We start from the raw sequence: 25913 nt of genomic DNA on the forward strand, positions 1-25913 counted from the left end.
GGCGCCAGTGCCACTGCAGCTGCTGCAACAATGGAAGCTACGCCCCTGTCATACAGCTGGGTAACATCAATTACTCAGTGACACAAAGAGCATTAAAAATACACTTTACATAATGTTAAATGACAAAAACAACAGCTTTGTCAGTTCTTGTTCTGTTTCAAGCACTCCATACAATCTGTATGAACCCTCTCCGCATTTTCCTACTGATAACAAACGCCTTTGCTCCCAGAAATAAACTTTCTAGGTGGTTTGTGTACATTTGAATGGGAGATGAGACCTCGAAAGAGCCCAGCTCTGCAACGGACTGCGAGTCAACTCAGAGAGCGGAAACAAAGCCCGTACTCTGGCCATCAACTACCCGAGCGAATCCGGGGATCGAAGGTGAGAACAAAGAGGAAGAAATACAAGAATTATGAAAACTGATCAAGGAGAAAAAATCCCTAAGTTACTGCCGTATTTAAAAAGCTGAGAAAACAAAAAGAACGTAAAGAGTAAACTGAAGCCAAATAAAGTCACAGTTTTTTCCTTGTCACAGATAACAATTATGCAAGTAAATCGCATTGAAAAATAAACTATCTTATTTTTTTATTACATATTCTCCAGTCTCCGAAGAGACTGTCAAAAATTGTCATTTCAACTATATTTCAAGTCTCCATGACGGGGTATTGGGTAAAGTTTTCAATAAGCAATAATCGCACCTCGGTTAAACCTCATTGGCTACGATACTGCCACTGCGCAAAGCTAACCAATTATAGTGTGAATTTCATGCCCGCTCGCCCTAGTACCTCATGTTACAAAGAACTTGAACCCTTTTCAAAAGATTTTATCTGTTTATGCATAACTACACCTCCACTGCTTCTGACAGGCAATGTAAGACATATGTTGGCGTTGTTTTACTAATTTCCATCAGCTCTCTGCCCCAAACCGTCGCTAGCCACACGCAGAGAATTCTGGGAAATTGTATGCTAAATAGCTCTTCAGGTAAGCAGCACCCTCCCTAGTTATGGATTTGATGCTCAGACAGATATCCCTTCACACAAAGATGAGATCTAGGCTGCTAGCCATGGGTTGTGGAAAATATAAGAAGCACAAATTCATAATAGCATCCTCATAGGGCCCACTGTCTTCAAATGTATACTAGAGGAGGAACAGCAATAATTTAAAGGAAAATAAATCATAGCTACATTTTTCCATTTTCCATACTGCAAGTCTGCCATTTCATTGCACTATATAGTTGCATTTGCTGCATTTCATTTTTAGCTTTAGGGGGTACAATATACTGGTTTCCTGGTTTTCAAAACATTCTAGGGGAAGATTCACAAGGATCTGACGCATCTGCATAGATGCATACTTTTCCTTGCGTCAGTGCTGAATGTCCTTGTGCCACTATGGATGTGCTGTATTTACAATACAGTGCTCCATGGTGCAAGGATTAACAGATGCATCCAAAAATCTGACACATGTGTTGGCACAAAAGTGACGCATTGCTGAAGTTGATCATGAAAGTGAAGCAAAAAGCCATGAGTCATTCCAAACGCTTGGTCTGTGCAGGCGTAGGGATTTTGCCGCAGTGAAGGCGTAAAGTGACGCAGTGAAATCTTGTAGATTTCAGTGCGTGAGTTCTACAAGGCTTTTTTTCGTGGAAACGCCCACCCTGCATACATTATGCCTGACGCAGGTATAATGTGATGCAGGGCTTTATAATGTGACGCATCTCCCTAGATGCGTCACATTGTAAAAGGGCCGCAACATTTACGCCGCAGCTGCGCCACAATACAGATTTTTATATGTGCCCTGTAAATGGCTGTGTGTACGTTGTGTGTCTCCGTCGGCATGCAGCATACAAATTTTCCCGGATCATGTAGCCCAGTTGGGCTGATGCAGCCAAGCAAGAGCTCTTTGCGTGACCTCATTGTCACCGATTCAAATCAGGGAGGATCCACGCAGCCTTTCATGGCTCTCAGGTGAAAAAATGGGCCCTAGGGCAAGGAAGGAAATAGGACCCCTTATTCATGTTTGAAATATAAAATACCGCAATAATCGGGGTTCAGTGGGTCCCGCAGGTTTGTGGGTGCCAGTGCCACTGCACCTGCTGCAACAATGGAAGCTACGCCCCTGTCATACAGCTGGGTAACATCAATTACTCAGTGACAAAAAGAGCATTAAAAAATACACTTTACATAATGTTAAATGACAAAAACAACAGCTTTGTCAGTTCTTGTTCTGTTTCAAGCACTCCATACAATCTGTATGAACCCTCTCCGCATTTTCTTACTGATAACAAACGCCTTTGCTCCCAGAAATAAACTTTCTAGGTGGTTTGTGTACATTTGAATGGGAGATGAGACCTCGAAAGAGCCCAGCTCTGCAACGGACTGCGAGTCAACTCAGAGAGCGGAAACAAAGCCCGTAATCTGGCCATCAACTACCCGAGCGAAACCGGGGATCGAAGGTGAGAACAAAGAGGAAGAAATACAAGAATTATGAAAACTGATCAAGAAGAAAAAATCCCTAAGTTACTGCCGTATTTAAAAAGCTGACGAAACAAAAAGAACATAAAGAGTAAACTGAAGCCAAATAAAGTCACAGTTTTCTCCTTGTCACAGATAACAATTATGCAAGTAAATCGCATTGAAAAATAAACTATCTTATTTTTTTATTACATATTCTCCAGTCTCCGAAGAGACTGTCAAAAATTGTCATTTCAACTATATTTCAAGTCTCCATGACGGGGTATTGGGTAAAGTTTTCAATAAGCAATAATCGCGCCTCGGTTAAACCTCATTGGCTACGATACTGCCACTGCGCAAAGCTAACCAATTACAGTGTGAATTTCATGCCCACTCGCCCTAGTACCTCATGTTACAACGAACATGAACCCTTTTAAAAAGATTTTATCTATTTATGCATAACTACACCTCCACTGCTTCTGACAGGCAATGTAAGACATATGTTGGCGTTGTTTTACTAATTTCCATCAGCTCTCTGCCCCAAACCGTCGCTAGCCACACGCAGAGAATTCTGGGAAATTGTATGCTAAATAGCTCTTCAGGTAAGCAGCACCCTCCCTAGTTATGGATTTGATGCTCAGACAGATATCCCTTCACACAAAGATGAGATCGAGGCTGCTAGCCATGGGTTGTGGAAAATAAAAGAAGCACAAATTCATAATAGCATCCTCATAGGGCCCACTGTCTTCAAATGTATACTAGAGGAGGAACAGCAATAATTTAAAGGAAAATAAATCATAGCTACATTTTTCCATTTTCCATACTGCAAGTCTGCCATTTCATTGCACTATATAGTTGCATTTGCTGCATTTCATTTTTAGCTTTAGGGGGTACAATATACTGGTTTCCTGGTTTTCAAAACATTCTAGGGGAAGATTCACAAGGATCTGACGCATCTGCATAGATGCATACTTTTCCTTGCGTCAGTGCTGAATGTCCTTGTGCCACTATGGATGTGCTGTATTTACAATACAGTGCTCCATGGTGCAAGGATTAACAGATGCATCAAAAATTCTGACACATGTGTTGGCACAAAAGTGACACATTGCTGAAGTTGATCATGAAAGTGAAGCAAAAAGCCATGAGTCATTCCAAACGCTTGGTCTGTGCAGGCGTAGGGATTTTGCCGCAGTGAAGGCGTAAAGTGACGCAGTGAAATCTTGTAGATTTCAGTGCGTGAGTTCTACAAGGCTTTTTTTCGTGGAAACGCCCACCCTGCATACATTATGCCTGACGCAGGTATAATGTGATGCAGGGCTTTAGAATGTGACGCATCTCCGTAGATGCATCACATTGTAAAAGGGCCGCAACATTTACGCCACAGCTGCGCCACAATACAGATTTTTATATGTGCCCTGTAAATGGCTGTGTGTAAGTTGTGTGTCTCCGTCGGCATGCAGCATACAAATTTTCCCGGATCATATAGCCCAGTTGGGCTGAGGCAGCCACACAAGAGCTCTTTGCGTGACCTCATTGTCACCGATTCAAATCAGGGAGGATCCACGCAGCCTTTCATGGTTCTCAGGTGAAAAAATGGGCCCTAGGGCAAGGAAGGAAATAGGACCCCTTATTCATGTTTGAAATATAAAATACCGCAATAATCGGGGTTCAGTGGGTCCCGCAGGTCTGTGGGCGCCAGTGCCACTGCACCTGCTGCAACAATGGAAGCTACGCCCCTGTCATACAGCTGGGTAACATCAATTACTCAGTGACACAAAGAGCATTAAAAAATACACTTTACATAATGTTAAATGACAAAAACAACAGCTTTGTCAGTTCTTGTTCTGTTTCAAGCACTCCATACAATCTGTATGAACCCTCTCTGCATTTTCTTACTGATAACAAATGCCTTTGCTCCCAGAAATAAACTTTCTAGGTGGTTTGTGTACATTTGAATGGGAGATGAGACCTCGAAAGAGCCCAGCTCTGCAACGGACTGCGAGTCAACTCAGAGAGCGGAAACAAAGCCCGTAATCTGGCCATCAACTACCCGAGCGAAACCGGGGATCGAAGGTGAGAACAAAGAGGAAGAAATACAAGAATTATGAAAACTGATCAAGAAGAAAAAATCCCTGTTACTGCCGTATTTAAAAAGCTGACGAAACAAAAAGAACATAAAGAGTAAACTGAAGCCAAATAAAGTCACAGTTTTCTCCTTGTCACAGATAACAATTATGCAAGTAAATCGCATTGAAAAATAAACTATCTTATTTTTTTATTACATATTCTCCAGTCTCCGAAGAGACTGTCAAAAATTGTCATTTCAACTATATTTCAAGTCTCCATGACGGGGTATTGGGTAAAGTTTTCAATAAGCAAAAATCGCGCCTCGGTTAAACCTTATTGGCTAGGATACTGCCACTGCGCAAAGCTAACCAATTATAGTGTGAATTTCATGCCCACTCGCCTTAGTACCTCATGTTACAAAGAACATGAACCCTTTTCAAAAGATTTTATCTATTTATGCATAACTACACCTCCACTGCTTCTGACAGGCAATGTAAGACATATGTTGGCGTTGTTTTACTAATTTCCATCAGCTCTCTGCCCCAAACCGTCGCTAGCCACACGCAGAGAATTCTGGGAAATTGTATGCTAAATAGCTCTTCAGGTAAGCAGCACCCTCCCTAGTTATGAATTTGATGCTCAGACAGATATCCCTTCACACAAAGATGAGATCTAGGCTGCTAGCCATGGGTTGTGGAAAATATAAGAAGTACAAATTCATGATAGCATCCTCATAGGGCCCACTGTCTTCAAATGTATACTAGAGGAGGAACAGCAATAATTTAAAGGAAAATAAATCATAGCTACATTTTTCCATTTTCCATACTGCAAGTCTGCCATTTCATTGCACTATATAGTTGCATTTGCTGCATTTCATTTTTAGCTTTAGGGGGTACAATATACTGGTTTCCTGGTTTTCAAAACATTCTAGGGGAAGATTCACAAGGATCTGACGCATCTGCATAGATGCATACTTTTCCTTGCGTCAGTGCTGAATGTCCTTGCGCCACTATGGATGTGCTGTATTTACAATACAGTGCTCCATGGTGCAAGGATTAACAGATGCATCCAAAATTCTGACACATGTGTTGGCACAAAAGTGACGCATTGCTGAAGTTGATCATGAAAGTGAAGCAAAAAGCCATGAGTCATTCCAAACGCTTGGTCTGTGCAGGCGTAGGGATTTTGCCGCAGTGAAGGTGTAAAGTGACGCAGTGAAATCTTGTAGATTTCAGTGCGTGAGTTCTACAAGGCTTTTTTTCGTGGAAACGCCCACCCTGCATACATTATGCCTGACGCAGGTATAATGTGATGCAGGGCTTTATAATGTTTCGCATCTCCCTAGATGCGTCACATTGTAAAAGGGCCGCAACATTTACGCCGCAGCTGCGCCACAATACAGATTTTTATATGTGCCCTGTAAATGGCTGTGTGTACGTTGTGTGTCTCCGTCGGCATGCAGCATACAAATTTTCCCGGATCATGTAGCCCAGTTGGGCTGATGCAGCCACGCAAGAGCTCTTTGCGTGACCTCATTGTCACCGATTCAAATCAGGGAGGATCCACGCAGCCTTTCATGGCTCTCAGGTGAAAAAATGGGCCCTAGGGCAAGGAAGGAAATAGGACCCCTTATTCATGTTTGAAATATAAAATACCGCAATAATCGGGGTTCAGTGGGTCCCGCAGGTCTGTGGGCGCCAGTGCCACTGCACCTGCTGCAACAATGGAAGCTACGCCCCTGTCATACAGCTGGGTAACATCAATTACTCAGTGACACAAAGAGCATTAAAAAATACACTTTACATAATGTTAAATGACAAAAACAACAGCTTTGTCAGTTCTTGTTCTGTTTCAAGCACTCCATACAATCTGTATGAACCCTCTCCGCATTTTCTTACTGATAACAAACGCCTTTGCTCCCAGAAATAAACTTTCTAGGTGCTTTGTGTACATTTGAATGGGAGATGAGACCTCGAAAGAGCCCAGCTCTGCAACGGACTGCGAGTCAACTCAGAGAGCGGAAACAAAGCCCGTAATCTGGCCATCAACTACCCGAGCGAAACCGGGGATCGAAGGTGAGAACAAAGAGGAAGAAATACAAGAATTATGAAAACTGATCAAGAAGAAAAAATCCCTAAGTTACTGTCGTATTTAAAAAGCTGACGAAACAAAAAGAACATAAAGAGTAAACTGAAGCCAAATAAAGTCACAGTTTTCTCCTTGTCACAGATAACAATTATGCAAGTAAATTGCATTGAAAAATAAACTATCTTATATTTTTATTACATATTCTCCAGTCTCCGAAGAGACTGTCAAAAATTGTCATTTCAACTATATTTCAAGTCTCCATGACGGGGTATTGGGTAAAGTTTTCAATAAGCAATAATCGCGCCTCGGTTAAACCTCATTGGCTACGATACTGCCACTGCGCAGAGCTAACCAATTATAGTGTGAATTTCATGCCCACTCGCCCTAGTACCTCATGTTACAAAGAACATGAACCCTTTTCAAAAGATTTTATCTATTTATGCATAACTACACCTCCACTGCTTCTGACAGGCAATGTAAGACATATGTTGGCATTGTTTTACTAATTTCCATCAGCTCACTGCCCCAAACCGTCGCTAGCCACACGCAGAGAATTCTGGGAAATTGTATGCTAAATAGCTCTTGAGGTAAGCAGCACCCTCCCTAGGTATGGATTTGATGCTCAGACAGATATCCCTTCACACAAAGATGAGATCTAGGCTGCTAGCCATGGGTTGTGGAAAATATAAGAAGCACAAATTCATAATAGCATCCTCATAGGGCCCAGTGTCTTCAAATGTTTACTAGAGGAGGAACAGCAATAATTTAAAGGAAAATAAATCATAGCTACATGTTTCCATTTTCCATACTGCAAGTCTGCCATTTCATTGCACTACATAGTTGCATTTGCTGCATTTCATTTTTAGCTTTAGGGGGTACAATATACTGGTTTCCTGGTTTTCAAAACATTCTAGGGGAAGATTCACAAGGATCTGACGCATCTGCATAGATGCATATTTTTCCTTGCGTCAGTGCTGAATGTCCTTGTGCCACTATGGATGTGCTGTATTTACAATACAGTGCTCCATGGTGCAAGGATTAACAGATGCATCAGAAATTCTGACACATGTGTTGGCACAAAAGTGACGCATTGCTGAAGTTGATCATGAAAGTGAAGCAAAAAGCCATGAGTCATTCCAAACGCTTGGTCTGTGCAGGCGTAGGGATTTTGCCGCAGTGAAGGCGTAAAGTGACGCACTGAAATCTTGTAGATTTCAGTGCGTGAGTTCTACAAGGCTTTTTTCGTGGAAACGCCCACCCTGCATACATTATGCCTGATGCAGGTATAATGTGATGCAGGGCTTTATAATGTGACGCATCTCCCTAGATGCGTCACATTGTAAAAGGGCCGCAACATTTACGCCGCAGCTGCGCCACAATACAGATTTTTATATGTGCCCTGTAAATGGCTGTGTGTACGTTGTGTGTCTCCGTCGGCATGCAGCATACAAATTTTCCCGGATCATGTAGCCCAGTTGGGCTGATGCAGCCACGCAAGAGCTCTTTGCGTGACCTCATTGTCACCGATTCAAATCAGGGAGGATCCACGCAGCCTTTCATGGCTCTCAGGTGAAAAAATGGGCCCTAGGGCAAGGAAGGAAATAGGACCCCTTATTCATGTTTGAAATATAAAATACCGCAATAATCGGGGTTCAGTGGGTCCCGCAGGTCTGTGGGCGCCAGTGCCACTGCACCTGCTGCAACAATGGAAGCTACGCCCCTGTCATACAGCTGGGTAACATCAATTACTCAGTGACACAAAGAGCATTAAAAAATACACTTTACATAATGTTAAATGACAAAAACAACAGCTTTGTCAGTTCTTGTTCTGTTTCAAGCACTCCATACAATCTGTATGAACCCTCTCCGCATTTTCCTACTGATAACAAACGCCTTTGCTCCCAGAAATAAACTTTCTAGGTGGTTTGTGTACATTTGAATGGGAGATGAGACCTCGAAAGAGCCCAGCCCTGCAACGGACTGCGAGTCAACTCAGAGAGCGGAAACAAAGCCCGTACTCTGGCCATCAACTACCAGAGCGAATCCGGGGATCGAAGGTGAGAACAAAGAGGAAGAAATACAAGAATTATGAAAACTGATCAAGGAGAAAAAATCCATAAGTTACTGCCGTATTTGAAAAGCCGAGAAAACAAAAAGAACGTAAAGAGTAAACTGAAGCCAAATAAAGTCACAATTTTCTCCTTGTCACAGATAACAATTATGCAAGTAAACCGCATTGAAAAATAAACTATCTTATTTTTTTATTACATATTCGCTAGTCTCCGAAGAGACTGTCAAAAATTGTCATTTCAACTATATTTCAAGTCTCCATGACGGGGTATTGGGTAAAGTTTTCAATAAGCAATAATCGTGCCTCGGTTAAACCTCATTGGCTACGATACTGCCACTGCGCAAAGCTAACCAATTATAGTGTGAATTTCATGCCCACTCGCCCTAGTACCTCATGTTACAAAGAACATGAACCCTTTTCAAAAGATTTTAACTATTTATGCATAACTACACCTCCACTGCTTCTGACAGGCAATGTAAGACATATGTTGGCGTTGTTTTACTAATTTCCATCAGCTCTCTGCCCCAAACCGTCGCTAGCCACACGCAGAGAATTCTGGGAAATTGTATGCTAAATAGCTCTTCAGGTAAGCAGCACCCTCCCTAGTTATGGATTTGATGCTCAGACAGATATCCCTTCACACAAAGATGAGATCTAGGCTGCTAGCCATGGGTTGTGGAAAATATAAGAAGCACAAATTCATAATAGCATCCTCATAGGGCCCACTGTCTTCAAATGTATACTAGAGGAGGAACAGCAATAATTTAAAGGAAAATAAATCATAGCTACATTTTTCCATTTTCCATACTGCAAGTCTGCCATTTCATTGCACTATATAGTTGCATTTGCTGCATTTCATTTTTAGCTTTAGGGGGTACAATATACTGGTTTCCTGGTTTTCAAAACATTCTAGTGGAAGATTCAGAAGGATCTGACGCATCTGCATAGATGCATACTTTTCCTTGCGTCAGTGCTGAATGTCCTTGTGCCACTATGGATGTGCTGTATTTACAATACAGTGCTCCATGGTGCAAGGATTAACAGATACATCCAAAATTCTGACACATGTGTTGGCACAAAAGTGACGCATTGCTGAAGTTGATCATGAAAGTGAAGCAAAAAGCCATGAGTCATTCCAAACGCTTGGTCTGTGCAGGCGTAGGGATTTTGCCGCAGTGAAGGCGTAAAGTGACGGAGTGAAATCTTGTAGATTTCAGTGCGTGAGTTCTACAAGGCTTTTTTTCGTGGAAACGCCCACCCTGCATACATTATGCCTGACGCAGGTATAATGTGATGCAGGGCTTTATAATGTGACGCATCTCCCTAGATGCGTCACATTGTAAAAGGGCCGCAACATTTACGCCGCAGCTGCGCCACAATACAGATTTTTATATGTGCCCTGTAAATGGCTGTGTGTACGTTGTGTGTCTCCGTCGGCATGCAGCATACAAATTTTCCCGGATCATGTAGCCCAGTTGGGCAGATGCAGCCAAGCAAGAGCTCTTTGCGTGACCTCATTGTCACCGATTCAAATCAGGGAGGATCCACGCAGCCTTTCATGGCTCTCAGGTGAAAAAATGGGCCCTAGGGCAAGGAAGGAAATAGGACCCCTTATTCATGTTTGAAATATAAAATACCGCAATAATCGGGGTTCAGTGGGTCCCGCAGGTCTGTGGGCGCCAGTGCCACTGCACCTGCTGCAACAATGGAAGCTACGCCCCTGTCATACAGCTGGGTAACATCAATTACTCAGTGACACAAAGAGCATTAAAAAATACACTTTACATAATGTTAAATGACAAAAACAACAGCTTTGTCAGTTCTTGTTCTTTTTCAAGCACTCCATACAATCTGTATGAACCCTCTCCGCATTTTCCTACTGATAACAAACGCCTTTGCTCCCAGAAATAAACTTTCTAGGTGGTTTGTGTACATTTGAATGGGAGATGAGACCTCGAAAGAGCCCAGCCCTGCAACGGACTGCGAGTCAACCCAGAGAGCGGAAACAAAGCCAGTACTCTGGCCATCAACTACCCGAGCGAATCCGGGGATCGAAGGTGAGAACAAAGAGGAAGAAATACAAGAATTATGAAAACTAATCAAGGAGAAAAAATCCATAAGTTACTGCCGTATTTAAAAAGCCGAGAAAACAAAAAGAACGTAAAGAGTAAACTGAAGCCAAATAAAGTCACAGTTTTCTCCTTGTCACAGATAACAATTATGCAAGTAAATCGCATTGAAAAATAAATTATCTTATTTTTTTATTACATATTCTCCAGTCTCCGAAGAGACTGTCGAAAATTGTCATTTCAACTATATTTCAAGTCTCCATGACGGGATATTGGGTAAAGTTTTCAATAAGCAATAATCGCACCTCGGTTAAACCTCATTGGCTACGATACTGCCACTGCGCAAAGCTCACCAATTATAGTGTGAATTTCATGCCCGCTCGCCCTAGTACCTCATGTTACAAAGAACTTGAACCCTTTTCAAAAGATTTTATCTGTTTATGCATAACTACACCTCCACTGCTTCTGACAGGCAATGTAAGACATATGTTGGCGTTGTTTTACTAATTTCCATCAGCTCTCTGCCCCAAACCGTCGCTAGCCACACGCAGAGAATTCTGGGAAATTGTATGCTAAATAGCTCTTCAGGTAAGCAGCACCCTCCCTAGTTATGGATTTGATGCTCAGACAGATATCCCTTCACACAAAGATGAGATCTAGGCTGCTAGCCATCGGTTGTGGAAAATATAAGAAGCACAAATTCATAATAGCATCCTCATAGGGCCCACTGTCTTCAAATGTATACTAGAGGAGGAACAGCAATAATTTAAAGGAAAATAAATCATAGCTACATTTTTCCATTTTCCATACTGCAAGTCTGCCATTTCATTGCACTATATAGTTGCATTTGCTGCATTTCGTTTTCAGCTTTAGGGGGTACAATATACTGGTTTCCTGGTTTTCAAAACATTCTAGGGGAAGATTCACAAGGATCTGACGCATCTGCATAGATGCATACTTTTCCTTGCGTCAGTGCTGAATGTCCTTGTGCCACTATGGATGTGCTGTATTTACAATACAGTGCTCCATGGTGCAAGGATTAACAGATGCATCAAAAATTCTGACACATGTGTTGGCACAAAAGTGACGCATTGCTGAAGTTGATCATGAAAGTGAAGCAAAAAGCCATGAGTCATTCCAAACGCTTGGTCTGTGCAGGCGTAGGGATTTTGCCGCAGTGAAGGCGTAAAGTGACGCAGTGAAATCTTGTAGATTTCAGTGCGTGAGTTCTACAAGGCTTTTTTTCGTGGAAACGCCCACCCTGCATACATTATGCCTGACGCAGGTATAATGTGATGCAGGGCTTTATAATGTGACGCATCTCCCTAGATGCGTCACATTGTAAAAGGGCCGCAACATTTACGCCGCAGCTGCGCCACAATACAGATTTTTATATGTGCCCTGTAAATGGCTGTGTGTACGTTGTGTGTCTCCGTCGGCATGCAGCATACAAATTTTCCCGGATCATGTAGCCCAGTTGGGCTGATGCAGCCACGCAAGAGCTCTTTGCGTGACCTCATTGTCACCGATTCAAATCAGGGAGGACCCACGCAGCCTTTCATGGCTCTCAGGTGAAAAAATGGGCCCTAGGGCAAGGAAGGAAATAGGACCCCTTATTCATGTTTGAAATATAAAATACCGCAATAATCGGGGTTCAGTGGGTCCTGCAGGTCTGTGGGCGCCAGTGCCACTGCACCTGCTGCAACAATGGAAGCTACGCCCCTGTCATACAGCTGGGTAACATCAATTACTCAGTGACAAAAAGAGCATTAAAAATACACTTTACATAATGTTAAATGACAAAAACAACAGCTTTGTCAGTTCTTGTTCTGTTTCAAGCACTCCATACAATCTGTATGAACCCTCTCCGCATTTTCCTACTGATAACAAACGCCTTTGCTCCCAGAAATAAACTTTCTAGGTGGTTTGTGTACATTTGAATGGGAGATGAGACCTCGAAAGAGCCCAGCCCTGCAACGGACTGCGAGTCAACTCAGAGAGCGGAAACAAAGCCCGTACTCTGGCCATCAATACCCGAGCGAATCCGGGGATCGAAGGTGAGAACAAAGAGGAAGAAATACAAGAATTATGAAAACTGATCAAGGAGAAATAATCCCTAAGTTACTGCCGTATTTAAAAAGCTGAGAAAACAAAAAGAACGTAAAGAGTAAACTGAAGCCAAATAAAGTCACAGTTTTTTCCTTGTCACAGATAACAATTATGCAAGTAAATCGCATTGAAAAATAAACTATCTTATTTTTTTATTACATATTCTCCAGTCTCCGAAGAGACTGTCAAAAATTGTCATTTCAACTATATTTCAAGTCTCCATGACTGGGTATTGGGTAAAGTTTTCAATAAGCAATAATCGCGCCTCTGTTAAACCTCATTGGCTACGATACTGCCACTGCGCAAAGCTAACCAATTATAGTGTGAATTTCATGCCCACTCGCCCTAGTACCTCATGTTACAAAGAACTTGAACCCTTTTCAAAAGATTTTATCTGTTTATGCATAACTACACCTCCACTGCTTCTGACAGGCAATGTAAGACATATGTTGGCGTTGTTTTACTAATTTCCATCAGCTCTCTGCCCCAAACCGTCGCTAGCCACACGCAGAGAATTCTGGGAAATTGTATGCTAAATAGCTCTTCAGGTAAGCAGCACCCTCCCTAGTTATGGATTTGATGCTCAGACAGATATCCCTTCACACAAAGATGAGATCTAGGCTGCTAGCCATGGGTTGTGGAAAATATAAGAAGCACAAATTCATAATAGCATCCTCATAGGGCCCACTGTCTTCAAATGTATACTAGAGGAGGAACAGCAATAATTTAAAGGAAAATAAATCATAGCTACATTTTTCCATTTTCCATACTGCAAGTCTGCCATTTCATTGCACTATATAGTTGCATTTGCTGCATTTCATTTTTAGCTTTAGGGGGTACAATATACTGGTTTCCTGGTTTTCAAAACATTCTAGGGGAAGATTCACAAGGATCTGACGCATCTGCATAGATGCATACTTTTCCTTGCGTCAGTGCTGAATGTCCTTGTGCCACTATGGATGTGCTGTATTTACAATACAGTGCTCCATGGTGCAAGGATTAACAGATGCATCCAAAATTCTGACACATGTGTTGGCACAAAAGTGACGCATTGCTGAAGTTGATCATGAAAGTGAAGCAAAAAGCCATGAGTCATTCCAAACGCTTGGTCTGTGCAGGCGTAGGGATTTTGCCGCAGTGAAGGCGTAAAGTGACGCAGTGAAATCTTGTAGATTTCAGTGCGTGAGTTCTACAAGGCTTTTTTTCGTGGAAACCCCCACCCTGCATACATTATGCCTGACGCAGGTATAATGTGATGCAGGGCTTTATAATGTGACGCATCTCCCTAGATGCGTCACATTGTAAAAGGGCCGCAACATTTACGCCGCAGCTGCGCCACAATACAGATTTTTATATGTGCCCTGTAAATGGCTGTGTGTACGTTGTGTGTCTCCGTCGGCATGCAGCATACAAATTTTCCCGGATCATGTAGCCCAGTTGGGCTGATGCAGCCACGCAAGAGCTCTTTGCGTGACCTCATTGTCACCGATTCAAATCAGGGAGGATCCACGCAGCCTTTCATGGCTCTCAGGTGAAAAAATGGGCCCTAGGGCAAGGAAGGAAATAGGACCCCTTATTCATGTTTGAAATATAAAATACCGCAATAATCGGGGTTCAGTGGGTCCCGCAGGTCTGTGGGCGCCAGTGCCACTGCACCTGCTGCAACAATGGAAGCTACGCCCCTGTCATACAGCTGGGTAACATCAATTACTCAGTGACAAAAAGAGCATTAAAAATACACTTTACATAATGTTAAATGACAAAAACAACAGCTTTGTCAGTTCTTGTTCTGTTTCAAGCACTCCATACAATCTGTATGAACCCTCTCCGCATTTTCCTACTGATAACAAACGCCTTTGCTCCCAGAAATAAACTTTCTAGGTGGTTTGTGTACATTTGAATGGGAGATGAGACCTCGAAAGAGCCCAGCTCTGCAACGGACTGCGAGTCAACTCAGAGAGCGGAAACAAAGCCCGTACTCTGGCCATCAACTACCCGAGCGAATCCGGGGATAGAAGGTGAGAACAAAGAGAAAGAAATACAAGAATTATGAAAACTGATCAAGGAGAAAAAATCCATAAGTTACTGCCGTATTTAAAAAGCCGAGAAAACAAAAAGAACGTAAAGAGTAAACTGAAGCCAAATAAAGTCACAGTTTTCTCCTTGTCACAGATAACAATTATGCAAGTAAATCGCATTGAAAAATAAACTATCTTATTTTTTTATTACATATTCTCCAGTCTCCGAAGAGACTGTCAAAAATTGTCATTTCAACTATATTTCAAGTCTCCATGACGGGGTATTGGGTAAAGTTTTCAATAAGCAATAATCACGCCTCGGTTAAACCTCATTGGCTACGATACTGCCACTGCGCAAAGCTAACCAAGTATAGTGTGAATTTCATGCCCACTCGCCCTAGTACCTCATGTTACAAAGAACATGAACCCTTTTCAAAAGATTTTATCTGTTTATGCATAACTACACCTCCACTGCTTCTGACAGGCAATGTAAGACATATGTTGGCGTTGTTTTACTAATTTCCATCAGCTCTCTGCCCCAAACTGTCGCTAGCCACACGCAGAGAATTCTGGGAAATTGTATGCTAAATAGCTCTTCAGGTAAGCAGCACCCTCCCTAGTTATGGATTTGATGCTCAGACAGATATCCCTTCACACAAAGATGAGATCTAGGCTGCTAGCCATGGGTTGTGGAAAATATAAGAAGCACAAATTCATAATAGCATCCTCATAGGGCCCACTGTCTTCAAATGTATACTAGAGGAGGAACAGCAATAATTTAAAGGAAAATAAATCATAGCTACATTTTTCCATTTTCTATACTGCAAGTCTGCCATTTCATTGCACTATATAGTTGCATTTGCTGCATTTCATTTTTAGCTTTAGGGGGTACAATATACTGGTTCCCTGGTTTTCAAAACATTGTAGGGGAAGATTCACAAGGATCTGACGCATCTGCATAGATGCATACTTTTCCTTGCGTCAGTGCTGAATGTCCTTGTGCCACTATGGATGTGCTGTATTTACAATACAGTGCTCCATGGTGCAAGGATTAACAGATGCATCAAAATTTCTGACACATGTGTTGGCACAAAAGTGACGCATTGCTGAAGTTGATCATGAAAGTGAAGCAAAAAGCCATGAGTCATTCCAAACGCTTGGTCTGTGCAGGCGTAGGGATTTTGCCGCAGTGAAGGCGTAAAGTGACGCAGTGAAATCTTGTAGATTTCAGTGCGTGAGTTCTACAAGGCTTTTTTTGGTGGAAACGCCCACCCTACATACATTATGCCTGACGCAGGTATAATGTGATGCAGGGCTTTATAATGTGACGCATCTCCCTAGATGCGTCACATTGTAAAGGGGCCGCAACATTTACGCCGCTGCTGCGCCACAATACAGATTTTTATATGTGCCCTGTAAATGGCTGTGTGTACGTTGTGTGTCTCCGTCGGCATGCAGCATACAAATTTTCCCGGATCATGTAGCCCAGTTGGGCAGATGCAGCCACGCAAGAGCTCTTTGCGTGACCTCATTGTCACCGATTCAAATCAGGGAGGATCCACGCAGCCTTTCATGGCTCTCAGGTGAAAAAATGGGCCCTAGGGCAAGGAAGGAAATAGGACCCCTTATTCATGTTTGAAATATAAAATACCGCAATAATCGGGGTTCAGTAGGTCCCACAGGTCTGTGGGCGCCAGTGCCACTGCACCTGCTGCAACAATGGAAGCTACGCCCCTGTCATACAGCTGGGTAACATCAATTACTCAGTGACACAAAGAGCATTAAAAAACACACTTTACATAATGTTAAATGACAAAAACAACAGCTTTGTCAGTTCTTGTTCTGTTTCAAGCACTCCATACAATCTGTATGAACCCTCTCCGCATTTTCCTACTGATAACAAACGCCTTTGCTCCCAGAAATAAACTTTCTAGGTGGTTTGTGTACAATTGAATGGGAGATGAGACCTCGAAAGAGCCCAGCTCTGCAACGGACTGCGAGTCAACTCAGAGAGCGGAAACAAAGCCCGTACTCTGGCCATCAACTACCCGAGCGAATCCGGGGATCGAAGGTGAGAACAAAGAGGAAGAAATACAAGAATTATGAAAACTGATCAAGGAGAAAAAGTCCCTAAGTTACTGCCGTATTTAAAAAGCCAAGAAAACAAAAAGAACGTAAAGAGTAAACTGAAGCCAAATAAAGTCACAGTTTTCTCCTTGTCACAGATAACAATTATGCAAGTAAATCGCATTGAAAAATAAACTATCTTAGTTTTTTATTACATATTCTCCAGTCTCCGAAGAGACTGTCAAAAATTGTCATTTCAACTATATTTCAAATCTCCATGACGGGGTATTGGGTAAAGTTTTCAATAAGCAATAATCGCGCCTCGGTTAAACCTCATTGGCTACGATACTGCCACTGCGCAAAGCTAACCAATTATAGTGTGAATTTCATGCCCACTCGCCCTAGTACCTCATGTTACAACGAACATGAACCCTTTTCAAAAGATTTTATCTATTTATGCATAACTACACCTCCACTGCTTCTGACAGGCAATGTAAGACATATGTTGGCGTTGTTTTACTAATTTCCATCAGCTCTCTGCCCCAAACCGTCGCTAGCCACACGCAGAGAATTCTGGGAAATTGTATGCTAAATAGCTCTTCAGGTAAGCAGCACCCTCCCTAGGTATGGATTTGATGCTCAGACAGATATCCCTTCACACAAATATGAGATCTAGGCTGCTAGCCATGGGTTGTGGAAAATAAAAGAAGCACAAATTCATAATAGCATCCTCCTAGGGCCCACTGTCTTCAAATGTATACTAGAGGAGGAACCGCAATAATTTAAAGGAAAATAAATCATAGCTACATTTTTCCATTTTCCATACTGCAAGTCTGCCATTTCATTGCACTATATAGTTGCATTTGCTGCATTTCATTTTTAGCTTTAGGGGGTACAATATACTGGTTTCCTGGTTTTCAAAACATTCTAGGGGAAGATTCACAAGGATCTGACGCATCTGCATAGATGCATACTTTTCCTTGCGTCAGTGCTGAATGTCCTTGTGCCACTATGGATGTGCTGTATTTACAATACAGTGCTCCATGGTGCAAGGATTAACAGATGCATCCAAAATTCTGACACATGTGTTGGCACAAAAGTGACGCATTGCTGAAGTTGATCATGAAAGTGAAGCAAAAAGCCATGAGTCATTCCAAACGCTTGGTCTGTGCAGGCGTAGGGATTTTGCCGCAGTGAAGGCATAAAGTGACGCAGTGAAATCTTGTAGATTTCAGTGCGTGAGTTCTACAAGGCTTTTTTTCGTGGAAACGCCCACCCTGCATACATTATGCCTGACGCAGGTATAATGTGATGCAGGGCTTTATAATGTGACGCATCTCCGTAGATGCGTCACATTGTAAAAGGGCCGCAACATTTACGCCGCAGCTGCGCCACAATACAGATTTTTATATGTGCCCTGTAAATGGCTGTGTGTACGTTGTGTGTCTCCGTCGGCATGCAGCATACAAATTTTCCCGGATCATGTAGCCCAGTTGGGCTGATGCAGCCACGCAAGAGCTCTTTGCGTGACCTCATTGTCACCGATTCAAATCAGGGAGGATCCACGCAGCCTTTCATGGCTCTCAGGTGAAAAAATGGGCCCTAGGGCAAGGAAGGAAATAGGACCCCTTATTCATGTTTGAAATATAAAATACCGCAATAATCGGGGTTCAGTGGGTCCCGCAGGTCTGTGGGCGCCAGTGCCACTGCACCTGCTGCAACAATGGAAGCTACGCCCCTGTCATACAGCTGGGTAACATCAATTACTCAGTGACAAAAAGAGCATTAAAAATACACTTTACATAATGTTAAATGACAAAAACAACAGCTTTGTCAGTTCTTGTTCTGTTTCAAGCACTCCATACAATCTGTATGAACCCTCTCCGCATTTTCCTACTGATAACAAACGCCTTTGCTCCCAGAAATAAACTTTCTAGGTGGTTTGTGTACATTTGAATGGGAGATGAGACCTCGAAAGAGCCCAGCTCTGCAACGGACTGCGAGTCAACTCAGAGAGCGGAAACAAAGCCCGTACTCTGGCCATCAACTACCCGAGCGAATCCGGGGATCGAAGGTGAGAACAAAGAGGAAGAAATACAAGAATTATGAAAACTGATCAAGGAGAAAAAATCCATAAGTTACTGCCGTATTTAAAAATCCGAGAAAACAAAAAGAACGTAAAGAGTAAACTGAAGCCAAATAAAGTCACAGTTTTCTCCAAGTCACAGATAACAATTATGCAAGTAAATCGCATTGAAAAATAAACTATCTTATTTTTTTATTACATATTCTCCAGTCTCCGAAGAGACTGTCAAAAATTGTCATTTCAACTATATTTCAAGTCTCCATGACGGGGTATTGGGTAAAGTTTTCAATAAGCAATAATCGCGCCTCGGTTAAACCTCATTGGCTACGATACTGCCACTGCGCAAAGCTAACCAAGTATAGTGTGAATTTCATGCCCACTCGCCCTAGTACCTCATGTTACAAAGAACATGAACCCTTTTCAAAAGATTTTATCTGTTTATGCATAACTACACCTCCACTGCTTCTGACAGGCAATGTAAGACATATGTTGGCGTTGTTTTACTAATTTCCATCAGCTCTCTGCCCCAAACTGTCGCTAGCCACACGCAGAGAATTCTGGGAAATTGTATGCTAAATAGCTCTTCAGGTAAGCAGCACCCTCCCTAGTTATGGATTTGATGCTCAGACAGATATCCCTTCACACAAAAATGAGATCTAGGCTGCTAGCCATGGGTTGTGGAAAATATAAGAAGCACAAATTCATAATAGCATCCTCATAGGGCCCACTGTCTTCAAATGTATACTAGAGGAGGAACAGCAATAATTTAAAGTAAAATAATTCATAGCTACATTTTTCCATTTTCTATACTGCAAGTCTGCCATTTCATTGCACTATATAGTTGCATTTGCTGCATTTCATTTTTAGCTTTAGGGGGTACAATATACTGGTTCCCTGGTTTTCAAAACATTGTAGGGGAAGATTCACAAGGATCTGACGCATCTGCATAGATGCATACTTTTCCTTGCGTCAGTGCTGAATGTCCTTGTGCCACTATGGATGTGCTGTATTTACAATACAGTGCTCCATGGTGCAAGGATTAACAGATGCATCAAAAATTCTGACAAATGTGTTGGCACAAAAGTGACGCATTGCTGAAGTTGATCATGAAAGTGAAGCAAAAAGCCATGAGTCATTCCAAACGCTTGGTCTGTGCAGGCGTAGGGATTTTGCCGCAGTGAAGGCGTAAAGTGACGCAGTGAAATCTTGTAGATTTCAGTGCGTGAGTTCTACAAGGCTTTTTTTGGTGGAAACGCCCACCCTGCATACATTATGCCTGACGCAGGTATAATGTGATGCAGGGCTTTATAATGTGACGCATCTCCCTAGATGCGTCACATTGTAAAAGGGCCGCAACATTTACGCCCCTGCTGCGCCACAATACAGATTTTTATATGTGCCCTGTAAATGGCTGTGTGTACGTTGTGTGTCTCCGTCGGCATGCAGCATACAAATTTTCCCGGATCATGTAGCCCAGTTGGGCAGATGCAGCCACGCAAGAGCTCTTTGCGTGACCTCATTGTCACCGATTCAAATCAGGGAGGATCCACGCAGCCTTTCATGGCTCTCAGGTGAAAAAATGGGCCCTAGGGCAAGGAAGGAAATAGGACCCCTTATTCATGTTTGAAATATAAAATACCGCAATAATCGGGGTTCAGTAGGTCCCACAGGTCTGTGGGCGCCAGTGCCACTGCACCTGCTGCAACAATGGAAGCTACGCCCCTGTCATACAGCTGGGTAACATCAATTACTCAGTGACACAAAGAGCATTAAAAAACACACTTTACATAATGTTAAATGACAAAAACAACAGCTTTGTCAGTTCTTGTTCTGTTTCAAGCACTCCATACAATCTGTATGAACCCTCTCCGCATTTTCCTACTGATAACAAACGCCTTTGCTCCCAGAAATAAACTTTCTAGGTGGTTTGTGTACAATTGAATAAGAGATGAGACCTCGAAAGAGCCCAGCTCTGCAACGGACTGCGAGTCAACTCAGAGAGCGGAAACAAAGCCCGTACTCTGGCCATCAACTACCCGAGCGAATCCGGGGATCGAAGGTGAGAACAAAGAGGAAGAAATACAAGAATTATGAAAACTGATCAAGGAGAAAAAATCCCTAAGTTACTGCCGTATTTAAAAAGCCAAGAAAACAAAAAGAACGTAAAGAGTAAACTGAAGCCAAATAAAGTCACAGTTTTCTCCTTGTCACAGATAACAATTATGCAAGTAAATCGCATTGAAAAATAAACTATCTTAGTTTTTTATTACATATTCTCCAGTCTCAGAAGAGACTGTCAAAAATTGTCATTTCAACTATATTTCAAATCTCCATGACGGGGTATTGGGTAAAGTTTTCAATAAGCAATAATCGCGCCTCGGTTAAACCTCATTGGCTACGATACTGCCACTGCGCAAAGCTAACCAATTATAGTGTGAATTTCATGCCCACTCGCCCTAGTACCTCATGTTACAACGAACATGAAGCCTTTTCAAAAGATTTTATCTATTTATGCATAACTACACCTCCACTGCTTCTGACAGGCAATGTAAGACATATGTTGGCGTTGCTTTACTAATTTCCATCAGCTCTCTGCCCCAAACCGTCGCTAGCCACACGCAGAGAATTCTGGGAAATTGTATGCTAAATAGCTCTTCAGGTAAGCAGCACCCTCCCTAGGTATGGATTTGATGCTCAGACAGATATCCCTTCACACAAATATGAGATCTAGGCTGCTAGCCATGGGTTGTGGAAAATAAAAGAAGCACAAATTCATAATAGCATCCTCCTAGGGCCCACTGTCTTCAAATGTATACTAGAGGAGGAACCGCAATAATTTAAAGGAAAATAAATCATAGCTACATTTTTCCATTTTCCATACTGCAAGTCTGCCATTTCATTGCACTATATAGTTGCATTTGCTGCATTTCATTTTTAGCTTTAGGGGGTACAATATACTGGTTTCCTGGTTTTCAAAACATTCTAGGGGAAGATTCACAAGGATCTGACGCATCTGCATAGATGCATACTTTTCCTTGCGTCAGTGCTGAATGTCCTTGTGCCACTATGGATGTGCTGTATTTACAATACAGTGCTCCATGGTGCAAGGATTAACAGATGCATCCAAAATTCTGACACATGTGTTGGCACAAAAGTGACGCATTGCTGAAGTTGATCATGAAAGTGAAGCAAAAAGCCATGAGTCATTCCAAACGCTTGGTCTGTGCAGGCGTAGGGATTTTGCCGCAGTGAAGGCATAAAGTGACGCAGTGAAATCTTGTAGATTTCAGTGCGTGAGTTCTACAAGGCTTTTTTTCGTGGAAACGCCCACCCTGCATACATTATGCCTGACGCAGGTATAATGTGATGCAGGGCTTTATAATGTGACGCATCTCCGTAGATGCGTCACATTGTAAAAGGGCCGCAACATTTACGCCGCAGCTGCGCCACAATACAGATTTTTATATGTGCCCTGTAAATGGCTGTGTGTACGTTGTGTGTCTCCGTCGGCATGCAGCATACAAATTTTCCCGGATCATGTAGCCCAGTTGGGCTGATGCAGCCACGCAAGAGCTCTTTGCGTGACCTCATTGTCACCGATTCAAATCAGGGAGGATCCACGCAGCCTTTCATGGCTCTCAGGTGAAAAAATGGGCCCTAGGGCAAGGAAGGAAATAGGACCCCTTATTCATGTTTGAAATATAAAATACCGCAATAATCGGGGTTCAGTGGGTCCCGCAGGTCTGTGGGCGCCAGTGCCACTGCACCTGCTGCAACAATGGAAGCTACGCCCCTGTCATACAGCTGGGTAACATCAATTACTCAGTGACAAAAAGAGCATTAAAAATACACTTTACATAATGTTAAATGACAAAAACAACAGCTTTGTCAGTTCTTGTTCTGTTTCAAGCACTCCATACAATCTGTATGAACCCTCTCCGCATTTTCCTACTGATAACAAACGCCTTTGCTCCCAGAAATAAACTTTCTAGGTGGTTTGTGTACATTTGAATGGGAGATGAGACCTCGAAAGAGCCCAGCTCTGCAACGGACTGCGAGTCAACTCAGAGAGCGGAAACAAAGCCCGTACTCTGGCCATCAACTACCCGAGCGAATCCGGGGATCGAAGGTGAGAACAAAGAGGAAGAAATACAAGAATTATGAAAACTGATCAAGGAGAAAAAATCCATAAGTTACTGCCGTATTTAAAAAGCCGAGAAAACAAAAAGAACGTAAAGAGTAAACTGAAGCCAAATAAAGTCACAGTTTTCTCCTTGTCACAGATAACAATTATGCAAGTAAATCGCATTGAAAAATAAACTATCTTATTTTTTTATTACATATTCTCCAGTCTCCGAAGAGACTGTCAAAAATTGTCATTTCAACTATATTTCAAGTCTCCATGACGGGGTATTGGGTAAAGTTTTCAATAAGCAATAATCGCGCCTCGGTTAAACCTCATTGGCTACGATACTGCCACTGCGCAAAGCTAACCAAGTATAGTGTGAATTTCATGCCCACTCGCCCTAGTACCTCATGTTACAAAGAACATGAACCCTTTTCAAAAGATTTTATCTGTTTATGCATAACTACACCTCCACTGCTTCTGACAGGCAATGTAAGACATATGTTGGCGTTGTTTTACTAATTTCCATCAGCTCTCTGCCCCAAACTGTCGCTAGCCACACGCAGAGAATTCTGGGAAATTGTATGCTAAATAGCTCTTCAGGTAAGCAGCACCCTCCCTAGTTATGGATTTGATGCTCAGACAGATATCCCTTCACACAAAAATGAGATCTAGGCTGCTAGCCATGGGTTGTGGAAAATATAAGAAGCACAAATTCATAATAGCATCCTCATAGGGCCCACTGTCTTCAAATGTATACTAGAGGAGGAACAGCAATAATTTAAAGGAAAATAAATCATAGCTACATTTTTCCATTTTCTATACTGCAAGTCTGCCATTTCATTGCACTATATAGTTGCATTTGCTGCATTTCATTTTTAGCTTTAGGGGGTACAATATACTGGTTCCCTGGTTTTCAAAACATTGTAGGGGAAGATTCACAAGGATCTGACGCATCTGCATAGATGCATACTTTTCCTTGCGTCAGTGCTGAATGTCCTTGTGCCACTATGGATGTGCTGTATTTACAATACAGTGCTCCATGGTGCAAGGATTAACAGATGCATCAAAAATTCTGACAAATGTGTTGGCACAAAAGTGACGCATTGCTGAAGTTGATCATGAAAGTGAAGCAAAAAGCCATGAGTCATTCCAAACGCTTGGTCTGTGCAGGCGTAGGGATTTTGCCGCAGTGAAGGCGTAAAGTGACGCAGTGAAATCTTGTAGATTTCAGTGCGTGAGTTCTACAAGGCTTTTTTTGGTGGAAACGCCCACCCTGCATACATTATGCCTGACGCAGGTATAATGTGATGCAGGGCTTTATAATGTGACGCATCTCCCTAGATGCGTCACATTGTAAAAGGGCCGCAACATTTACGCCGCTGCTGCGCCACAATACAGATTTTTATATGTGCCCTGTAAATGGCTGTGTGTACGTTGTGTGTCTCCGTCGGCATGCAGCATACAAATTTTCCCGGATCATGTAGCCCAAGTGGGCAGATGCAGCCACGCAAGAGCTCTTTGCGTGACCTCATTGTCACCGATTCAAATCAGGGAGGATCCACGCAGCCTTTCATGGCTCTCAGGTGAAAAAATGGGCCCTAGGGCAAGGAAGGAAATAGGACCCCTTATTCATGTTTGAAATATAAAATACCGCAATAATCGGGGTTCAGTAGGTCCCACAGGTCTGTGGGCGCCAGTGCCACTGCACCTGCTGCAACAATGGAAGCTACGCCCCTGTCATACAGCTGGGTAACATCAATTACTCAGTGACACAAAGAGCATTAAAAAACACACTTTACATAATGTTAAATGACAAAAACAACAGCTTTGTCAGTTCTTGTTCTGTTTCAAGCACTCCATACAATCTGTATGAACCCTCTCCGCATTTTCCTACTGATAACAAACGCCTTTGCTCCCAGAAATAAACTTTCTAGGTGGTTTGTGTACAATTGAATAAGAGATGAGACCTCGAAAGAGCCCAGCTCTGCAACGGACTGCGAGTCAACTCAGAGAGCGGAAACAAAGCCCGTACTCTGGCCATCAACTACCCGAGCGAATCCGGGGATCGAAGGTGAGAACAAAGAGGAAGAAATACAAGAATTATGAAAACTGATAAAGGAGAAAAAATCCCTAAGTTACTGCCGTATTTAAAAAGCCAAGAAAACAAAAAGAACGTAAAGAGTAAACTGAAGCCAAATAAAGTCACAGTTTTCTCCTTGTCACAGATAACAATTATGCAAGTAAATCGCATTGAAAAATAAACTATCTTAGTTTTTTATTACATATTCTCCAGTCTCAGAAGAGACTGTCAAAAATTGTCATTTCAACTATATTTCAAATCTCCATGACGGGGTATTGGGTAAAGTTTTCAATAAGCAATAATCGCGCCTCGGTTAAACCTCATTGGCTACGATACTGCCACTGCGCAAAGCTAACCAATTATAGTGTGAATTTCATGCCCACTCGCCCTAGTACCTCATGTTACAACGAACATGAACCCTTTTCAAAAGATTTTATCTATTTATGCATAACTACACCTCCACTGCTTCTGACAGGCAATGTAAGACATATGTTGGCGTTGCTTTACTAATTTCCATCAGCTCTCTGCCCCAAACCGTCGCTAGCCACACGCAGAGAATTCTGGGAAATTGTATGCTAAATAGCTCTTCAGGTAAGCAGCACCCTCCCTAGGTATGGATTTGATGCTCAGACAGATATCCCTTCACACAAATATGAGATCTAGGCTGCTAGCCATGGGT

General features: G+C 42.4%; 13 non-coding genes across 13 annotated transcripts; all 13 read right to left on the reverse strand.

Moving 5' to 3' along the window:
- Window positions 1–603: 603 nt before the first annotated feature.
- Window positions 604–743, reverse strand: LOC147679173 (U4 spliceosomal RNA). The gene has a single exon (XR_015301715.1). It is a non-coding gene; the product is annotated as a U4 spliceosomal RNA (small nuclear RNA).
- Window positions 744–2674: 1931 nt separating this feature from the next.
- On the reverse strand, window positions 2675–2814 carry LOC147679174 (U4 spliceosomal RNA). The gene has a single exon (XR_015301646.1). It is a non-coding gene; the product is annotated as a U4 spliceosomal RNA (small nuclear RNA).
- A 1929-nt stretch (window positions 2815–4743) lies between these two features.
- LOC147679175 (U4 spliceosomal RNA) lies at window positions 4744–4883 on the reverse strand. The gene has a single exon (XR_015301848.1). It is a non-coding gene; the product is annotated as a U4 spliceosomal RNA (small nuclear RNA).
- A 1931-nt stretch (window positions 4884–6814) lies between these two features.
- On the reverse strand, window positions 6815–6954 carry LOC147679176 (U4 spliceosomal RNA). Its single transcript, XR_015301731.1, has one exon. It is a non-coding gene; the product is annotated as a U4 spliceosomal RNA (small nuclear RNA).
- Window positions 6955–8884: 1930 nt separating this feature from the next.
- Window positions 8885–9024, reverse strand: LOC147679177 (U4 spliceosomal RNA). The gene has a single exon (XR_015301628.1). It is a non-coding gene; the product is annotated as a U4 spliceosomal RNA (small nuclear RNA).
- Window positions 9025–10955: 1931 nt separating this feature from the next.
- LOC147679178 (U4 spliceosomal RNA) lies at window positions 10956–11095 on the reverse strand. Its single transcript, XR_015301788.1, has one exon. It is a non-coding gene; the product is annotated as a U4 spliceosomal RNA (small nuclear RNA).
- A 1929-nt stretch (window positions 11096–13024) lies between these two features.
- On the reverse strand, window positions 13025–13164 carry LOC147679179 (U4 spliceosomal RNA). The gene has a single exon (XR_015301819.1). It is a non-coding gene; the product is annotated as a U4 spliceosomal RNA (small nuclear RNA).
- A 1930-nt stretch (window positions 13165–15094) lies between these two features.
- On the reverse strand, window positions 15095–15234 carry LOC147679180 (U4 spliceosomal RNA). Its single transcript, XR_015301716.1, has one exon. It is a non-coding gene; the product is annotated as a U4 spliceosomal RNA (small nuclear RNA).
- Window positions 15235–17165: 1931 nt separating this feature from the next.
- LOC147679181 (U4 spliceosomal RNA) lies at window positions 17166–17305 on the reverse strand. The gene has a single exon (XR_015301703.1). It is a non-coding gene; the product is annotated as a U4 spliceosomal RNA (small nuclear RNA).
- Window positions 17306–19235: 1930 nt separating this feature from the next.
- On the reverse strand, window positions 19236–19375 carry LOC147679182 (U4 spliceosomal RNA). Its single transcript, XR_015301647.1, has one exon. It is a non-coding gene; the product is annotated as a U4 spliceosomal RNA (small nuclear RNA).
- A 1931-nt stretch (window positions 19376–21306) lies between these two features.
- On the reverse strand, window positions 21307–21446 carry LOC147679183 (U4 spliceosomal RNA). The gene has a single exon (XR_015301701.1). It is a non-coding gene; the product is annotated as a U4 spliceosomal RNA (small nuclear RNA).
- Window positions 21447–23376: 1930 nt separating this feature from the next.
- On the reverse strand, window positions 23377–23516 carry LOC147679184 (U4 spliceosomal RNA). The gene has a single exon (XR_015301648.1). It is a non-coding gene; the product is annotated as a U4 spliceosomal RNA (small nuclear RNA).
- Window positions 23517–25447: 1931 nt separating this feature from the next.
- Window positions 25448–25587, reverse strand: LOC147679185 (U4 spliceosomal RNA). Its single transcript, XR_015301702.1, has one exon. It is a non-coding gene; the product is annotated as a U4 spliceosomal RNA (small nuclear RNA).
- Window positions 25588–25913: the final 326 nt, after the last annotated feature.

This window comes from Lissotriton vulgaris, chromosome 11 (assembly GCF_964263255.1).
Source record: "Lissotriton vulgaris chromosome 11, aLisVul1.2, whole genome shotgun sequence".
Classification (NCBI taxonomy): Eukaryota; Metazoa; Chordata; class Amphibia; order Caudata; family Salamandridae; genus Lissotriton; species Lissotriton vulgaris.